The sequence below is a fragment of the Apium graveolens genome, chromosome 2 (assembly GCF_009905375.1).
Source record: "Apium graveolens cultivar Ventura chromosome 2, ASM990537v1, whole genome shotgun sequence".
Classification (NCBI taxonomy): Eukaryota; Viridiplantae; Streptophyta; class Magnoliopsida; order Apiales; family Apiaceae; genus Apium; species Apium graveolens.
In genome coordinates, this window is record NC_133648.1 from 252,545,128 (window position 1) to 252,565,395 (window position 20,268).

General features: G+C 35.9%; 1 long non-coding RNA gene across 1 annotated transcript; it reads left to right on the top strand.

Moving 5' to 3' along the window:
• The first annotated feature begins 3,838 nt into the window (after nucleotides 1-3,838).
• LOC141708357 (uncharacterized) lies at nucleotides 3,839-12,286 on the top strand. Its single transcript, XR_012569448.1, has 3 exons — nucleotides 3,839-3,980; nucleotides 4,788-7,120; nucleotides 9,028-12,286. It is a non-coding gene; the product is annotated as an uncharacterized LOC141708357 (long non-coding RNA).
• The last annotated feature ends 7,982 nt before the right edge of the window (nucleotides 12,287-20,268 follow it).

The window sequence follows — 20,268 nt, forward strand, 5'->3', positions numbered from 1 at the left end:
AGCTTTCTTCCTGGATTGGGATCAACACCTTGGGTATGAGAGGATCCCGAGACTTGACCCGCTTCTTTACCACTCGAGTCCTGATGGGTTTCATATTCCTTCTTAACTGAAAATAATAAGGTGAATAACAACAAAAAGGAGTGAGCCAAAAATTGCTCAACAAGTCCACAAAATATAAATAGTGTTAAAACAGTTTAACTGGTATATCTGCAAAGATATAACCCCGCGAGAATAGAAAGAAGGGCACTACTGGTGAGTACAAATGAACTAAACTGGACCCAAGTTCGCATCTATACCCTGCTGATCAGCCAGGATACAGTGCAGATCTATATCCCATTATATAGATCCAATCGGGCTCCCAGGAACTACGGCCCATCTCAAGGATCCGGTTATGTCCCGGTCCTTAAGATTAAGTAAACTTAATCCCCAAAAGTAATCATTATCCAGTCCATGGAGTAGCAACCGGAACAATCGGTATGCTTTGATATATTCTAATCACCAGAATAGATCAATATATGTGAGTAACAATTGGAATATGAATAAGAAATTCAAGGAAAAGGAGAAATCAAGAATCGAAATGAAATATGAACAAGAATCAAAAGAGTGCAAGTGTGATAAGAATCTGAAAAGATATCATTATTCTGAAAGTAGAATAGGGGAAAAACTTGCCTTCTGACTGACTCACTTCAGTTATATCACCTTCATCTTTCACCGGCTCAACCTGTCTTTCTGGCTTAACTTCTGTTAGAGAAATAAACGGGTTTAGTCATTTCGTACTTCAATTGCGTCTTGAACCGACTTCACATCGTTCTATTGTCTACCTATGCGCTTATGACTGACTCGTATATTATATATTAGCAAATAAGACTCGATTAACCACATAATACACATAAGTACATAATCATTTTTATAGTTAAAATAATTTTTAGAATCAAAATCGACTCGCTGATCACTCAACTGATCATTATCTGACTCGTTTCCTATTTTTCGGGATTTATCGGACTCGTCTCGGCGCGCGATTCGACTTATAACCAAATAAATAACAAATTCAATTAATTTCTAGAAGAAATTAGGTTTTAATATTATTTTTAATGAAACTATTTCATTTTTCTGAGTCAAAGGACTTTTGTTTCGCTCGAATCGGACTAACGGTCTATTTAATATCAATTAAACACGGACAATTCAATTTATTATTCAATATAAATAAATATTACTAATTTTTAAACCCTAAAAATATTTTTTAAATAATTATTTAAGAAAAATTAGAATTAAAAATGATTATTCTATAATTTTTGGAATTAAAATGAATTTATTATAATTTATTGAAAATTATTTGATTAATTATCAAAATAATTAATCATTTTTAAATAATTATTAAATAATAATTAAATAATAAATAATTGAAAAAATAATTAAATCTGATTTTTAGAAAATATTTCAGAATTACTTATAATATAAATCAATTAATTAAATAATTAATTAATCAATTTATAAAATAAATAAAACTGATTTTATAATTAAAATAAAATAAAAATAAAAATAATATGCAGAAACATTTGTCAGAAAACCAATCCTGACAAAAACAGATCAAACCCGGGTTGCAAATCGGGTTGCAACCGGGTCACCAAGAACATCCCGGGTCGGGGATGAACACACCGGAAAATTTCCAGATTCCGGTGGGTTTCCCGGACTCCGGCGACTTCTGTTCCCGGCCAAACAAGCACCGTTTGGTACTGTTTTTGATCTCAAATCATTCTAAATTACTTCCCCAACTTCAATCACCTAAAAACCACCAAAATCATCCCTGAAACTTCATCTCCGGCCAAACGCGATTAAAACTCCTGCCAAAATACCAACTTCTTCATTTGTACATGAAACTCGATGCTTAATAGTGCAAATCAAAGCTAATAACACGTATAATCAAATCCCTAACAATTCAGGAACCAAATATTCACAGAAATCATGAAGCTATGTTCTGAAAATTGAACATAAACCCTAGTAATCGAATATTATTATCCAGACATCGTTCATTCAATTAAACACCATGAATCGACTAGAAATCACTTAACAAGGCTATATCAATCATCAAAACATCATAATAACTCTAGAATCAAAAAGTCCTAATTCGAACATAAACCCTAGAAATCGAAAATCAAAAAACGATGCATTAAAACATGAAATTGATATCAAAAATAGATAGAACATATGCAAACCTTTGATTTAAGTACTCGAATCACACGATTTGATGCTGTGATCAGCGAGAAATCCTTGATTGATTCTTCGACCTGAAACTGTTCTACCCGACCCGGTTTGTAGAGAATTTTAATTATTTTCTGATTTTTGATTAATAATTAATAATAATTAAATAAAAATTAGGCTATTTATAGTAGTGAAATTAATACTCCTAATTAAAATTAAGGCCCTAATTCTACACCCTTTATAATTAATAAGCCCCTAATTTTATAAATTTTGAGTATTAAAATTCAATTTATAAATATTTTATACATACAATTATATGCCAAAATTTCTCAAAAATTATGAATAATGCAAAAATACAAGGAAATGGTATAAATGAAAGTCCTATAATTTTGTAAAAATAAAAATGTGATTTTGTGGAGTTTTTAACACCCAATAGGGCTCGGAAAAGTCATTTTTCGCAAAACGAGAAAATTTATAATATATCTAGATGTTCAGAATATTGCGATGGTAAAAGCCATTCGATGAAAAATAAGGCTCATTGTTTTATTTGAAATGGCTGCTTTAAAATCATGATTCGGGTCGTAAAATGTTTGAAATGGAAGCTATAGATGCAAAATAAAATATCTGAAAAATATCTTAAAAATACCACGACGACACCGAATGCACGTAACACATAGAAATTAGGGTTTGACAGTTAATTCCACATAAATGACACATTAACACACATAATTTATTATAAATATGATATAATACAGACGTAATTTCCCAGATGTTACATGCATGTAGTAGGGTGATGTATAAAAATACCCATTTTTTGGTATAATTGCTCAAAATACCTATTTTCAAAACATATGGCTGAAAATACATGTTTTAGTTACGTAGTTTGTAATTGGTTAAGTGTAATACGCATTTAAAAACTGGGTATGTAAGAAAATTACTAAAAATACACATTTGTAATTTGGGTATTACCATTGAGATACACATTTGTCAAATGCATATCTTTAAAAAAAATTGGATACCCATTTGACAAATGCGTATCTAGTACAAAACAGGATAGCGAAATGACAAATACGTATCCAAAACGGTATTTTCAACCACCCACTTCCAGAACTGGTATTTTCAGCCATTTGCACAAAAAATTGTTATTTTTAACATTACTCGGTTAAATCCCATGCGATGCACGTGTTCTTGTTAATATTTAAAAAAATTATTTGTTCCGTCATATTCTAATTTTTAAAATATTTTTGTAAATATATGATAATTATAAATTTATAATGAAATAATAGTATAACTTTAGTAGAATAAGTAGACTGGTTTAACAATTTAGTAGTTTAGCGGATATGTAATACTGTTTATTTATTTATTAATAATAGGATACGTTGCGGTCGTAGTTTAATAGGATAAGTAGACTAGATTAATAATAGGATACGTTGCGGTCGTAGTTTAATAGGATAAGTAGACTAGATCTAGTGGTTTAACAATTTAGTAATTTAGCGGATATATAACTCTATTTATTTATTTTCTTTAATGATCAAAATTAGGGAATAATCGTTGAACCAAATTATACTCATTCCGATTATTATAGTATAGTACCATGCAATATCGATTGCAATTAACCGACCGACCCAGGACCCATTCCCCTTTGATAAAAATTAGTTCTTGATTTAACTGATTCATATTCATCACTGCAAGCCCTCTTTTGGTGATTATCTTCTGTCTATAATTCGTAAAAATCTCTCTAAGCATCAAATATATATATATATGATATTTGTAATCATAAGGTATGTCTATGATCCTTTTTCATCTAATTCATGTTCTTAATCCATATTTATCAAAACCTAGTTGTTTCTTTATAATATTTATCAATTACTGTTGGTTTGCTACTTATATATAAATGTGTTGTATAGTGATGGTTTCGTGTTACATTACATTCATTGATGAGTATGATGAGTAATTTAACAAAGCAAACCAAGTGATTTCCTCATATTTGAAATCAATGATGTTAAATTACTTGTTGAGTGTTCATTGTAATGGCCAAGTGCACATAAGGCACATAACAAATGATAGTACTATTTTCCATACTAGCAAGATAAACAATTTTATAATTGTTGTCTCAAAATGAAAAGAGTATGTTTATACCTCTGACATAAACATTGTCATCGTTAGTGTGATTAAATTGGTGCATTTTAGTTTAGAAATCATATATGTTAGGTTTATAATTTGGTGTCAATTTGATCAAATCAAACCCAGTCATTTTGGTTACAGCTCGGAATATATGTATTTTCCTCCCGTTCAATGTTAACATTGAGTTTGTCGTACATATAGCATTAACTTGGTGCACATAAAATAATTTTAAGCATTTTAAAAGCGTTAAGTGATCCTTAGTACTTGTTTCCTTGTCTTATAGCATATGCTTATGCTTCATTTTTACTTTTTTAAGAGTAGTTTAACCGCACATGGAAAATTAGAACTATTAGTTGATGAAATTATATATACTAAATTATATGTTCAGCTTTATTAATGTTTATTTATTCTTATGTCCTTCCATGTGTATCTACTAAATTATGTTGTTATTTTACACATATAAGGATCCCAATGATGAGATTTCTTTGCATCCCGGACCTAAAAATTCATCATTGCCGCTCTTACAATCAAGCCATAGATCCTCTCTTGTTTAGGATGTTGGTGTGGTGATATAAATCGTTATAGGCGCCGAAACCCAACTCAAACAAGGTTTCCTCCACTATATTCTAGCATGATTCATATCCTTGAGGATTTAAGTTTTGATGGGGTTGCAAGACTTTCATCTGTCAACACTGACTGGAGTTTGATGACTGCATTGGTCGAACATTGGAGATCAGAAACACACACTTTTTGCTTACCAGTTGGTGAATTTACTATCACTTTGCAAGCTGTTAGTATTCTGCTTGGTTTAAGAATAGATGTTGATGTAGTTATCGGAAGTTCTAGAGGTGTCGACGGTGGATTGATGCACTACTAAGTACGGGAATTACTAATCAGGAGGTCAATGACAATCAACCAGGGACAGTTACAATGAGTGCACAACAGGACAAAAGGTGGTTAGCAGCTGATGATTGGGGGCATAAGGGAAACCGTTACAAAAACAAGGATCAGGAATGAAGTGTGAAGGACCACTGGGGACAGCTGTTAAACAATGCACATTTCATTTTCATTTCAAGTAGTATTTCATTTCAATTTCTGTAGTAAGACAATAGATAAGCTGAAGGTGTAACCAAAACCTATTATCTGTCATTTTTTCATTGCATACAATCTCTCATATTTACTCTCTGGCTGTTTTCATTGAGCTGTTTTTTATCAGAGTTGCTCTTCTCTTTTGCTAACTCTCTAAAATCACTCCACAATCTCCATCTCTTTGAGATCAGGCTGCTATTTATCATATATTAGTCTTGTTAATTAAGAGATCATAACACTGATATCAAAGTTATCAAACCTTGGAATCATGGCACAAAGAAGGAATAATAAAACAGGGGAGAAATCTGACGGAGAGGGGGAGCGACCAGATCTGCAAAGAATGGAGGTAAATCTTTGATCCTTGCTTGAAAATCAGAACCAACGTTTGATTGAGGCCTATAATAACAGTAGTGTTAACATAGAACGGAATGCTAAAAATATTGTTGAGTTAAATGAGTTGTTGTTGGGTCTTTCTGTTCAAGTGGCTAAAATAGTTAATAATAAAGAAAGAGATTCAGGTATTGGAAGTCAAAATAGTGGGGCGGATAGAAATAATAACAATGGAAATAATGGAAACAGATTCCAACCCTTTGCTGCTAGAATGACTAAAGTCGAGTTCCCTAAATTTGATGGCACTGAATTAAGGTTATGGTTATATAAGTGTAATCAGTTCTTCCAACTAGATGAAGTAACAGACCCACAAAAGGTTAGATTAGCAGTTATTCATCTGGAGGGTAAAGAGCTATTGTGGCATCAAACTTACATGCAGAGATGTAACCACGTAATACCAACTTGGAGTAAATACACTGAGGATATCACTGTGAGGTTTGGGTACCTATATGATGACCCTATGGCTGAACTGAAAGCCTTAAAGCAGCAAGGCACTGTTCAGGACTACCATGATGCTTTTGATTCACTTACCAAGAGACTCACATTGTCTGAAGAGTATCTACTTAGTTGTTACCTGGGAGGGTTGGCTGATGACATCCAAGTAGCAGTAAGGATGTTCACTCCCAAGTCTATTCAGCAAGCGCTTTGTCTAGCTAAATTGCAGGAAGCTTCAGCCAAGGCTCAAAGAAATAAATTCTCTCTCAAACCATTACTACCTACCCCTACTTTGTCCAAACCCTACAGCTATGCACCTTCAAGCTAGGGAAAACCTTTTTCTGCCCAATCCAACTCACCTTATTCTAAACCATGCTCTAAACCCTACTCTCCAATCAACTCAACCCCCACAACCAACAGACGAACATTGACTCTTGCTGAATTGAGTGAGAAAAGGGCCAAGAGCTTATATTTTTGGTGTGATGAGAAGTTTGTTCCAGGTCACAAATGCAAGGGAAAGAAGCCACAGTTTTTTCATTTGAAAATGGAGGATGATGATGAGGACCTTGGACATGAGGAAGAAATAATTGAAGAACAGGTATCAGAAACAAACCAGTGTGCCCAGATTTCATTAGAAGCCATAGAAGGGGTATTTGCTTTCCAAACTATGAGGGTAACAGGGCAGCATGGGAAGAAGAATCTGCAACTACTACTTGATACATGTAGCACCCACAACTTCACAGACACCAATACAACTTTAAAAATGGATTGTAAAATTGAAACTATCTTTCCAATGGGAGTGAGAGTAGCTGATTAGGGCAAATTAGTGTGTGATAAAATCATCAGAAAGTTCATTTGGAAGATACAAGGTGTAGATTTTAAGGTACTTAGAGCTGTTCGCGAACCGAGCCGTTCGCGAACAAGCTCGAGCTCGGCTCGTTAAGGGCTCGGTTCGGCTCGGTTCGTTAAGGGCTCGAGCTCGAGCTCGAACACAAAAATGTGTTCGTTAAGAAAACGAGCTCGAGCCGAGCTTTTGGCATGTTCGGCTCGAGCTCGGCTCGGCTCGATTCGGCTCGAGCTCGGCTCGGTTCGGCTCGAAAAAAAAATTAAAAAAAATAATTATTTTTTATATATTTAATTATTATAAATTTTATTCAAATTTTTTATAAATATTTTTAAATTATTGAACTATACGAATGTCAAAATATATATTTTAGTAATTTGAAAAAATTCAGATATTAAAAATTAATTTTTTAATTTGATATTTTAATAATTAACAAGTGATTTGACTATTACTTGTAACTAGTATTTATTTCCTGATCGGTGTTTCGATTTTTTGAAATTATTTATAAATGATCCAACCGTACGGATGTCAAGATCTATATATTTAAGTGATATAATAAAAAATTTAGAAAAAATAAATATATTTGGTTTGCTATTTTAACGGTAAACTAGTAGTTTGATTAGTACTTCTCCCATATTAATGTTTCGATTTTTTAAAAAATATTTATGAATGATCCAGCCGTACGGATGTTAATATCTATATTATTTAGTAATATGACAAAATTTTTAGAAAAAATAAATGTATTTGATTTGTTATTTTCACAGTCAACAGGTGTTTTGACCTTTACTTGTAACTATTGTTTAGTCTCATATTAATGTTTCAATTTTAAAAAAATATTTATGAATGATCCAACCGTACGGATGTTAATATCTATATATTTTAGTGACATGATAAAAAATTTAGAAAAAAATAAATTTATTTTGTTTATTATTTTGACAATCGACCAATTATTTGAATAATTGTTAGAACTAGTGTTTAGTCTCATATTAATGTTTCAATTTTTTTAAAAATATTTATGAATGATCCAACCGTACGGATGTTAAGATCTATATATTTTAGTGACATGACAAAAGTTTTAGAAAAAAATAAATGCATTTGGTTTGTTATTTTAACAGTCAACCGGTGTTTTGACCTTTACTTGTAACTAGTGTTTAGTCTCGTATTAATGTTTTGATTTTTTTAAAAATATTTATAGATGATCCAACCGTACAGATGTTAATATCTATATATTTTAGTGACATGATAAAAATTTTAGAAAAAAATAAATTTATTTTGTTTGTTATTTTGACAATCAACCACTTGTTTGAACAATACTTGTAACTAGTGTTTAGTCTCGTATTCATATTTTGATTTTTTTAAAAATATTTATAGATGATCCAACCGTACGGATGTTAAGATCTATATATTTTAGTGACATGACAAAAGTTTTAGAAAAAAATAAATGTATTTGATTTGTTATTTTAACAGTCAACCGGTGTTTTGACTTGTACTTGTAATTAGTGTTTAGTATCGTATTAATGTTTCGATTTTTTAAAAAATATTTATGAATGATCCAATCGTACGGATGTTAAGATCAATATTTTTTAGTGATATGACAAAATTTTTAGAAAAAAATAAAAGTATTTGGTTTGTTATTTTAACAGTCAACCGGTGTTTTGACCAGAATTTTTTAATTAAGCTCGGCTCGGCTCGGCTCGGCTCGACTCGGCTCGTTTTGATGGAGAAAGCTCGTGTTCGGCTCGTGTTCGGCTCGGTTCGACTCGACTCGATTTTGTTCGATAAAAGCTCGTGTTCGGCTCGTTCGTTAACGAGCTCGAGCTCGAACACAGGTTTTTGTTCGTTAAGAAAGCTCGGCTCGGCTCGGCTCGGCTCGTCAGAAAAAAAATTAAAGCTCGGCTCGGTTCGATCAAAACTCGACTCGGCTCGGTTCGTGAATAGCTCTAAAGGTACTTGTACTACTACTCCCACTTAGTGGTAGTGATTTGGTGCTTGGAGTGCACTGGTTCTCTCAGCTAGGCCGAGTACTCTAGGACTTCTCTAAACTTACAGTGCAATTTACTTACAAGGGAACTAAGGTATCTTTAAGAGGGATACAAGGAAAAAAATTGAGGGGGATACAATCCCAAAAGCTGGATATACTATTGCAGGAAACAGGTGAACTTTCTATACTGTAGTTGGTACCTTTAGAGGTCTGTAGTGCTTCTTAGAATTGCACTAAAGACTTGACTACATCATTCGAAGATGTTTTTTTAACAGTTGTGTTAGAGGAGTACGCTCAAGTTTTTGAGAACCCTAAAGACTTACCCCCCCAATAGAGAGCAGTTTGATCATAAAATTCCATTAAAGCAGGGCACTGATGCAATTATTCTTCTCCAAAATTGACTTGAAGTCTGGGTATCATCAAATCAGGGTATGCGACAGAGACATTCACAAGACGGCTTTCAAAACTCATATTGGCCACTACGAGTACCTAGTCATGCCCTTTTGGTTGACCAATGCACCTTCTACTTTTCAATCATTGATGAACCATATTTTCCAGCCACTACTACGAAAAGGAGTGTTGGTGTTCTTTGACGACATTTTGATATATAGTGCGAGTTGGGATGAACATCTGTTACACCTACAAATGGTTTTTCAGATCATACAAGAAAACTCCCTTCATGCCAACCTTAAAAAATGCTCGTTTGGTGTCACAGAGATACACTATCTGGGTCACGTGATTTCTGAACAAGGAGTGCATACGGAATCAGATAAGATTGAGGCCATTACCAGTTGGCCAACTCCTCAGACCTTGAAGGAACTACGGGGATTCTTAGGCTTGACGGGCTATTACAGACGTTTTGTCCAAGGCTATGGGAATACTTGTAAGCCTCTGACAACCTTATTAAAAAAAGATGCCTTCACCTGGGGTGGGGAAGCTCAAGCAGCATTTGAGTTATTGAAGATCGAATGTCAACTCCTCCCGTGCTGGCCTTACCAGACTTCACCAAGCCCTTTGTTATCGAAACGGACGCTTCTGGCACAGTGATGGGTCATGTCCTTATGCAGGAAGGTCACCCAATTTCTTATATCAGTAAAGTATTTTCTGAAAATAATGCCCTTCTGTCTGCTTACGAGAGAGAGTTACTAGCCATTGTGTTTGCTGTACACAAATGGCAACACTATCTCATGACCTTACCGTTTATCATCAGGACAGATCAACAAAGTTTAAAGCACCTATTGGATCACAAACTAGCCACGCCTTTTCAAGAAAAGTGGTTGTCTAAGCTAGCAGGATTTGATTACTTGGTGGAGTACAAAAGAGGATCTGAGAATAAAGTCGTTGATGCTCTTTCAAGGGTCTCAAGAATGGAGCTGTTAGCTATGGCAGTAACCTCAATACAATCACAATAAATGGAAGAGTTGGAAAAGCACTGGGCCACCGATCCCAATTTGAGCAAACTCATATCTGAGCTACAAACAAATGCTAACGCTCATCCTAAATACTCATGGTACCAAGGTAAACTCTTGAGGAAAGGAAAATTGGTATTAGGCAGTTGTCCAGACATAAAGAAAATTGTACTTGAATGGATGCATAGTTTTGGCCAAGGGAGACATTCAGGTATATCAGCTACCCTGAAAAGGATTCAAACTTTGTTCATCTGGCATGGTATGAAGAATTCTGTGATTTCTTTCATCAAGCACTGCCCCACTTGTCAGAAGTGCAAGTACGATCAAAGTGCATACCCTGGATTACTTCAACCTCTCTCAATTCCTGTGACGGTATGGGAGGAAGTAACTATGGATTTTATTGAGGGTCTTCCTAAATCTCGAGGAAGGGAGGTGATTTCAGTGGTAATTGACAGACTTATCAAGTATGGCCACTTTATTGCTTTAAATCATCCCTTCTCTGCCATAAATGTGGCACAGGTTTATCTTGATAATGTCTACAAATTGCATGGGTCACCTAAATCTATTGTCTCTGACAGGGATAAGGTCTTTACCAGTCTATTCTAGAAGGAGTTGATGAGGTTGCAAGGAGTGCAGATCAAGTTATCTTCAGCCTAGCACCCCCAAATGGATGGGCAATCAGAAGTGTTGAATAAATGTCTGGAATCCTCCCTACGATGCATATGTTTTGAAGCACCTAAGGAGTGGGCTCATTGGTTGCCTTTAGCTGAATTCTGGTACAATACAACCTTTCATTCTGCTATCCAAAGAACACCCTATGAGGTCATGTATAACCAGCCTCCACCTACACATAGGACTTACATCCTGGGTTCTACTGCAATAGATTCTGTTGATAGAAGTTTACATCAAAGGGTGAAATTCATTGAATCGCTAAAGCAGAACATGTCAAAAGCACAAAACAGGATGAAACAGTTAGCCGACAGAAGGAGATCTGAAAGAAGTTTCTTGGTAGGGGAGTGGGTATACCTGAAGTTGCATCCCTATAGACAGGTATCTGTAGTATCCAGAAGTAATCAAAAACTTGCTGCTAAATATTATGGTCCATATCAAGTCATTAGGAAGATAGGAAATGCAGCCTATACTCTACAACTCCCAGCTTCTTCTAGGATTTATCCTACTTTTTATGTTTCCTTGTTAAAGAAACATGTTGGTTTACATCCTGTCACGTTGGACCATTCCCTTCCAACAACTTATGATACCATGACTTTTATTCAACTAAGATCTCCTGCTACAATTACAAAAATCAGAACTGTTAAGAAGAATAATGCTGCTCATGTGGAATGGTTGATCCAATGGGAAGGGCTACCACTAGAAGAGTCAACTTGGGAAGATTTCAAGTAGATCATGGAGGCATATCCAACCTTTGATCCTTGAGGTCAAGGATCTTTTAAAGGAGGGAGTATTGATGCACTACTAAGTAAGGGAATGACTAATCAGGAGGTCAATGCCAATCAACCAGGGACAGTTACAATGAGTGCACAATAGGACAAAAGGTGGTTAGCAGCTGATGATTGGGGGCATAAGGGAAACTGTTACAAAAATAAGGATCAGGAATGAAGTGTGAAGGACCACTGGGGACAGTTGTTAAATAATGCACATTTCATTTTCATTTCAAGTAGTATTTCATTTCAATTTCTGTAGTAAGACAATAGATAAGCTGAAGGTATAACCAAAACCTATTATCTGTCATTTTGCCATTACATACAATCTCTCCTGTTTACTCTCTGGCTATTTTTATTGAGCTGGTTTTTATCAGAGTTGCTCTTCTATTTTGCTAACTCTCTAAAATCACTCCACAGTCTCCATCTCTTTGAGATCAGGCTGCTATTTATCATATATTAGTCTTGTTAATTAAGAGATCGCAACATGGATGGAGGAATCTTATTCTGCAGATTTTTGGTCAGGCACCAACAATTAAGAAAAAAGAAAAGGATAGTGAACTGAAAGGTGGGAGGTTAATTTTGAGTTAGTTAAGTTCAACATTCAGTGTACTTCCTGATTTTCCCCCCGAAGTGGAGGTTCGACGATATACGCAGTCATATATCTTACAATTATTTGGAGGAATTTTGTTCATTGACCATTCTGGAGGTGAAGTGCATTGCATATTTCTTTCTTTAATACGAGATTTTGGACGTTGCAGAACTTTATCCTTGGGGTTTGCTGTGCTTGCATACCTTTTCAGAGAGTTATGTAAATCTTACAAGGCTGGTGTTAAGGAGGTTACAGGCTGCATTCTATTACTACAACTATGGGCATGGACTAGATTACCATTTTTAGCCCCTATTCCTCGTGGTCCAAGTTTGGATAATCCTCTCTAGAGTGATAGACCAAGATCTTATGGAATGCGGTGGTATTCAAATTTAAAATTCAGTGATACGAGTCGCTTGTCCTTGGACGCCTTTGCACCTTCTTCCTTTCAATGGCAACCATATACTGAGCATGTTCTTGAGAATCTATCTGACCATTGTACTGAAGGTGCTGATATTTGGCGTTACAAGGGTCCTTTGATTTGTTTTTATATTGTTGAGCCCCACTTACCAAACAGATGTATGCGATAATTTGGTATAATTCAGGAGATACCGGCCAATGCTGATTTTTCCAAGGCTTATGAAATTACTTTTCATGGAAAGCAATCCAATAATTGGTTATATGTGCATCATTAAGATATACTACATTAGAATCATTGACAAGAGCATGTTAATGGAATTGGTTCCCATTCTGGTGTTGGTTTTGTTGATACTGACAATCAGTGGTACATTGAGATCAGTCGGCAATTTCATACACGCATAGTGAGCTCGTATTTTTATTTGGTAATTAAAATTCATTTATCAACTGATCCTTACTGAAGTAGCATAATTTTTGTATGCCTCTGTTAATTGGTGATTCATTAAAATAAGTAATAATAAATAAAGGGCATTGATATTAAATATGGTATACTCTTTGTATGCCTCTGTTGATTATCTAGTCCTATAGAGTTTTATCTACTACTTTTTATTATCATTTTTTTTTGTAAATTGATATGTTTGATCCCATAGTTTCTATGGCTAGAGGCGAGATTAATGGAAGCATCGAGGATATAGCTCATTTATTTGCTCATGCTAAACAGCTTGTTCAAGATACATTCAATCATGGTGTATTTCAGGATTTCCCTGTTGCAGAAGAGATAAAGAAGCTTCAAAGAGACCGAAACCTAAAAAACGTGGCCACAAAGGAGGTCGCTGGGGAGTTAATGCACCTCAAAGGCTTGTGGTGGACGTTGATGAAGTAGATCATGGTGAAGCTCAAGATATAGGTAATTATGGATCTGATTTTGTTGATGATGGAGTTGGTAATTTGCAGGGTGGTGAAAATGTGTAAGAAGGCGAACCTTTAAAGCAGCCAACTATTCCTACACAAGTTATACCATCATTTTAAATACCAAACTTTGATTTATTACCTAAGTTACTCCGACTCGGGTACGAAGAGTCGGACACGACACATATCCGGGTGTCGGATTCGATTTCCTGAAAATTTTAGGACACGGGACACCGTCCGAATTTTGGACACGGGTACGGGGACAGGGCATGTCTTAATTTAAATAATATATATTAGACTTTTTTATTGAAAACATTTATATCAAGTAAAATATCTAAAGTTATTCTCCAAATTAGTTTCAATGGTTTTATAAATTAATTTTGTGGGTAGATAAAATTAAATAGTCTTTTGTTGTTAAAATGTTGTATCACAAAAAAATATTGTATCGGGGGCATAACTTGCTGTGTACATGAATTATTGCTTCTAAGATATGCATTCCAGCTGTGGCCCATTACTTCTTTAAAAAAGTATTGTTAAATGAACCTGGACAACGGATGGTCCAGATTCGTTCCACAAACACACACATAATTATCTCTGCATGTGACATCCGTACAAAGAAACAAGACGTGTTGACTTCTTGTTCCTCGTTAAACACGCCTCTCTTCTTCTTCATCTTTCTATACCCACCCACCCCATCTTTTCCGTTTCATTTTCATCATATCTGACGGAAATATATCTGTGTAAATATATATATATATATGACCTGCAAACATGTTTATAGCAAGCTTCATATCATTAATAAACTTACAATTTCTCCGACAACCTAAACTTTTGTCGGTCACTAGCAAAAAAAATCCGGCGATGATGAAGGATCCGTTTTCACACAGAAAAATCCGGCACGTATCCCGTGTCGTGTTGCGTCGACACGGGTACGGCCGTCTATTCCGGCGAGTCGGAGTAACGTAGTTTATTACATGCAGGGGATTTTTTACAAATGTTTAACGAGACAATTGTATACCATTCGTCTCAGCAATCAGTTCCACGTGACCCTACAACTAATGATCATTCCCCGGTCTTATCTCACCCGATATTTAACTTGTTGTCTCAGCCCCGTCTTCAACATCAATTAGTATAGTAGAAGCAGCTATCACCTCCTGCATTCCTCAGTACAACGTCACTAACTAATGCCTTTAGTGCGGCTGCCAGCTACCATCTACCTATATCAGTGTAGCGACACCATCAGTTACATTCAGTTCAGCCACCACCTGTAGTGAAACAGCTGCAACCTGTAGTACAGTATCAGCAGCCCAATGAAGCACAACAGCAGCAGCAACAGCAACAACAGACCTATGTGGCTCATGTGCATATGCAGTTGCGGGAGTGCATAAATCATTATACAAACTATGGAACTAAAGGTAAAAAGGTGCCTGATTGTAATTGGCCGAGGTGCGAAATAGTTCCATTTTTATTTATCCGTTTATATAAGCACTTTTTAATTGTCTTGTTTAAAACTCTGCTAGTATGACATATTACTAATTATTCTGCTATTTTTATGCAAGTACTAGTATTAAGATAGTAACCGACAAGTATTAATGAGCTACATTTTTTTCGCACTCTTGGTCCCATGTGAACCTATTGGACTTCGAGGCCTTTTTGATAACTTCGAACATTGGTAAGCAGTGTTTAGAGGACTGTGGAATGAAGCGATGCAATGCAGCAATTGACCCTGTGAGGCCTTGGAGATCTTTTAGTGATCGGGGTGATTGTATTTCCTGGATTACCTTTATCTGGGTTGGGTCGGCCTCGATGCCTCGTCCTGACAAGAGATACCCTAGAAATTTGCCTCCCTGGAGCACGAAGGAGAATTTGGATAGGTTTAGGTGAATATTGTGATCTCTGACCCTTGTGAAGGTCTTAACGAGGTCATTGATATGATTTGCAGTCTTGAAGGACTTCACAATCATATCATTGACGTATATCTGCATATTGTGACAAATTTGAGGTGCAAAAATTGTGTCCATTGTTCTTTGGAATATAGCCCCTGCGTTGAGGAGCCCAAAGGGCATAACCTTACAACCGAAGACACCTCTATGGGTGATGAATGCCTTGTTGTCTTGGTCTTCTGGAGCCAACTTGATTTGGTTATATCCTGCAAATACATCCATAAAGGAAAGCATCTCATGTTCTGCTGTCGAGTCAATTAGCTGATCAATATTTGGTAGGGGATAGAAATCTTTTGGGTATGCTCGATTGACATCTGAATAATCTATGCATATTCATCATTTCCCATTGCTCTTCTTGACAAGTACTGCATTGGATATCCACTTAGGGAATTGAACCTCCTTGATGAAGTTTCTTGTGAGAAGCCTGTCAATTTCGGCATCAATTGCCTCTTGCTTTTCTAATGAGAAAATGTTTTTCTTTTATTTTACTGGATGAGCCTCAGGCGATATGTTGAGCCTATGTAGAGCTGTTTCTTCGGGGATCCCAGGCATGTCTTTAGGATCACAAGCGAAGATGTCTGCGAAGCTTTTGAGTATCACTATTAAATTTGCCTTGATATCTTGGGGAAGTCCTACTCCAATTTGAACTGTTTTTTCCTTTGAGTTCTCATAGAGTTCAACTGTTTCGAATTCCTCGTTGGTGGGCTCGCATTTCGTGGGCCTAGAGGTCTCGATGAGATCTCGTGGGTCCACTTCAATAACCTGATTGACTTCAGCAATTTGGGTGTTGCATTTCTTAGGAATGGAGTGACTGATGTAACATTGTCGCGAAGCCCTTTGATCACCGCAGACTTCTCCAACCCCCAAACTCTGTTGGGAACTTCATTTTTAGATGTGCAATAGAGGAGATTGCTCTGAGAGGACCGATCGTGGTTCGGCCAATGATAGCATTGAAGCTTGAGAGGGCGTTAACAACGTGGAATTTTTCCATGCGCCATACATGGAATCGAAGAGACTCAAAGAGGACTGGAAGGTCTATTACCCCTACGAGCTTAACTTTATTCCCCATGAATCTATACAACGGGGTTCCTTTGGCAGTGTCCAGCTTCCTATCACCCAAATCCATTCTGGAATAAGCACTGTAATACAATATATCCACCGAACTGCCATTATCCACCAAAATTTTCTTTATGGTGTTTATCCCTATCTTTGTTGTTATAATGAGGGTGTCCTCATGGTCCTCGATGATGTCATCTGTATAGTCACTATCAAAGAAAGAGATAACTGGGGTCGGGTTTCGCCTTGGTCTTTTCGTCTCGACTTTATAGATGTCTCGAGCATACTGTTTTTTCGAATTATTTGAGAATCCTCCAGCTGAGTAGCCTCCCGAGATGACATCGATAACTCTGTCTGAATCTCGGTGGTAGTACCTATGTTAACGGGGATTGTCCACATAATAGGCCAAATGTCCATCATATATTTTCTTCGGTAAGGTCTGTCAGCTGGAAATAACGCTCTGTCTCGTAACCCGTGTCTTCATGATATTCACAATACTTGTTACTAGGAGGCCTGTTGGGGTTCATCGGATTTGGAGGCCTGTAAGAAGGGTCAGTTTTAAGGACTGCTAATATTGTAGCTTTATCCGTATTCAGCTTGATGGGCTCATGAGCATCTTTGGGCTTGGAAGTCCATGTCTTGTTATCTTTGTACCGGGGTACGTCAGGTTCGAGGTCCCTACCGCGCTGATATGACCGAGATATTGGAGATGATTTAGATGTTCTCGAGTCTCAAGGCTTCTTGATCTGACTTCGGACCTTGTAATCTTTCCTTTCATAATCACGAGGTCGTCGAGGACTTCAAATGTACTGGGCTTTTGGGGATCGTGAGTGCTGAATACTCCCCATTGCCTCCTGAAGGGTTAGTCTATGCTCAATGATTTTAATTGTTGATTACAGCATTTTTGGTTCTTTTTCAAAGAGCTCTTCCAGTAATTGACTATGTCGAGTCCTGTCGATGCCTGCAATGAGGTAGTTGGCGTCCAAAGGGTCTGCGAGGTCTGTGATCTCAGGGATGTGTGCTCTAAAGCGAGTTAGGTATGATCTTAAGGTTTTATTAGAGCGCTGATAGACTGAGATAAGCGATGCTGTTATTTTGCCACCTCGTTTGTTGCTAGAGAAGCGAGTTCTGAACTTACTTTTCAAAATGGAATATGAATCGATTGACCGAGGCTGAAGATTGTTGAACCAATTTAAAGGTGTACCCTTCAAACAGGTGGAGAAGAATCGGCAACGAGCCACTTCAGAATGGCCAAAAAATCAATCCTGCCATCGAATAAGTTGATGAATATAACACCCCCAAATCCGGGGTCGGGGATTCGGGTTGTCACGAGTTTCATTTCCCTTAATAACACCTAATCTTAATAAACAATCAACTACTTTGTACTGTGACCCCACAATAAACACACACAGCACAAGTTATAGTCTCAGAGATGAATATCCAAAAATAACACGAGTCATTTTATTCCAAAATTATATGCCATTACACTTTAAAAGGGTTTCTGAATAAATTTACATTTCTTTGCCATTATTACAATTGATAAAGATACATATACACAGAGTTCCAGTTTATAACTGTATAAAAAATATCGTTGCAAGGTGATCTCATATATCTAACCTTGTCTCAACAATTTTCTGAAAATCTTTGACATGCACAAGATAATCATTTACTAGATATAAGTTTAAAAGATGAAGTTACAAGATACTTCAATATACTTATATCTTTTCCGAATACTACTTGAACTACCACCGTTCAATGTATAAATATTCATCCCATAGATTAAGCTACGAGACAAAACTTGTATAGAATCAATCTTTAAAATATCATCAAAATAAAATAAAGTTACGAGATACTTCATTTGATGCAAACATCATTTTGAAAACTTGACCCTGCCAACACTCAACAATCGCCCAACCGTAGCCTTTCTATCAAAGTGCTCTGGGTAGTGTTGCAGAAATATCCAATTGGATGATGAACTCATTACGGGAGTTTACCGCGCCAGGAAGACCACTTACGATGATCAGTCGTAGTAGTGCAACCCCACCATTTTCTACATGTAGAGGAGAACCTGTCGGATTTACTTGTCAACCGAACACTGGACTCCTAAGGAATGTACCGTCTTGCGGAACTTCCAGGCCATTGGGCCAATATAATAAGGCTGGGCCGGCGCCACTCGACCACTTACGCCACTCCTAGTTCAGATGAAATCCATGACTCTGAAACGTAAAGCTCGTCCCCCCTTTCCCCAAGTAGAAACTTGTTGATACGCCACCACCAAGAAGTCGTATCTAGTTGGAAAGGAAAACTCACCGATATTTCCCAGGCGATGCCTGTTAATGGATTAACTTGTTCCAAGAATTTTACTTCCCGAGTATTGGGTAAGTAATCAAAAACTCTTTTATCAAAATAGCAACCTCGTTGCGAATATAAAACACACCACAGAGCCGGATCCCTCAGGTTTTGAGCGAATATTTAAATCCCCTTTGAAAGGAAGATCTTAAATATAAAATGAGTTTTGGGATCCGCTCTAACTTTTAAAATCATTTTGAAGACTCGCAAAACATTTTTAGGAATGTTTGGAGTGATGCTGATTTACTAAAATAAATCAGTCCCGATATATTAGGAAATATCTGAATATTATTATTTAAATAATATCCTCATAAAGAATAATCTTTATAAAAATAATTGAAGTAGAAGTTTTAAAACTTATACTCGCAATGAATATTAAATAACCAAAGATATACTTATACGAAAGTACTATCTTTATTTGAATAATCAAAAGTGAGTTTGATTATAGACACATTATTCCTTAATAAAATAAAGAATAATAATTAGTAAATAATCGGAGTCATAAGTCCTCGAATGAATATTCAAATAATAATATTCATTAATAAAATAAACGGAGTCATAAGCCCTCGAATGAATATTCAAAATAATATTCAATAATAAAATAAACGGGGTCATAAGCCCTCAAATGAATATTCAAAATAATATTCAATAATAAAAAAAACGGGGTCATAAGCCCTCGACTGAATATTCAAAATAATATTCAATAATAAAATAAACGGGGTCATAAGCCCTCGAATGAATATTCAAAATAATATTCATTAATAAAATAAGGTTATCGAATAAACCTTATTTGATTCATAGTTTTAAAAACTATACATATATATATAAATATATATATATATATATTATACTCGGGAGCATCGACTCCCGGTTTTAGAATAAAGTTCACCTTTGGGTCCCCTATACTACGGGTATATGCAAATTACCGCTTATCTCTAGCATAGGTATTATCAACTGAATCAACAGATATATGTATCAAGAATACGAAATAGGCATGCATATATACCATATCACATGCTACAATATATCCCAAGAATTTGCTAATTAACCATCATGCATCTATCACAAGATAATGCATATACATATGTATACATC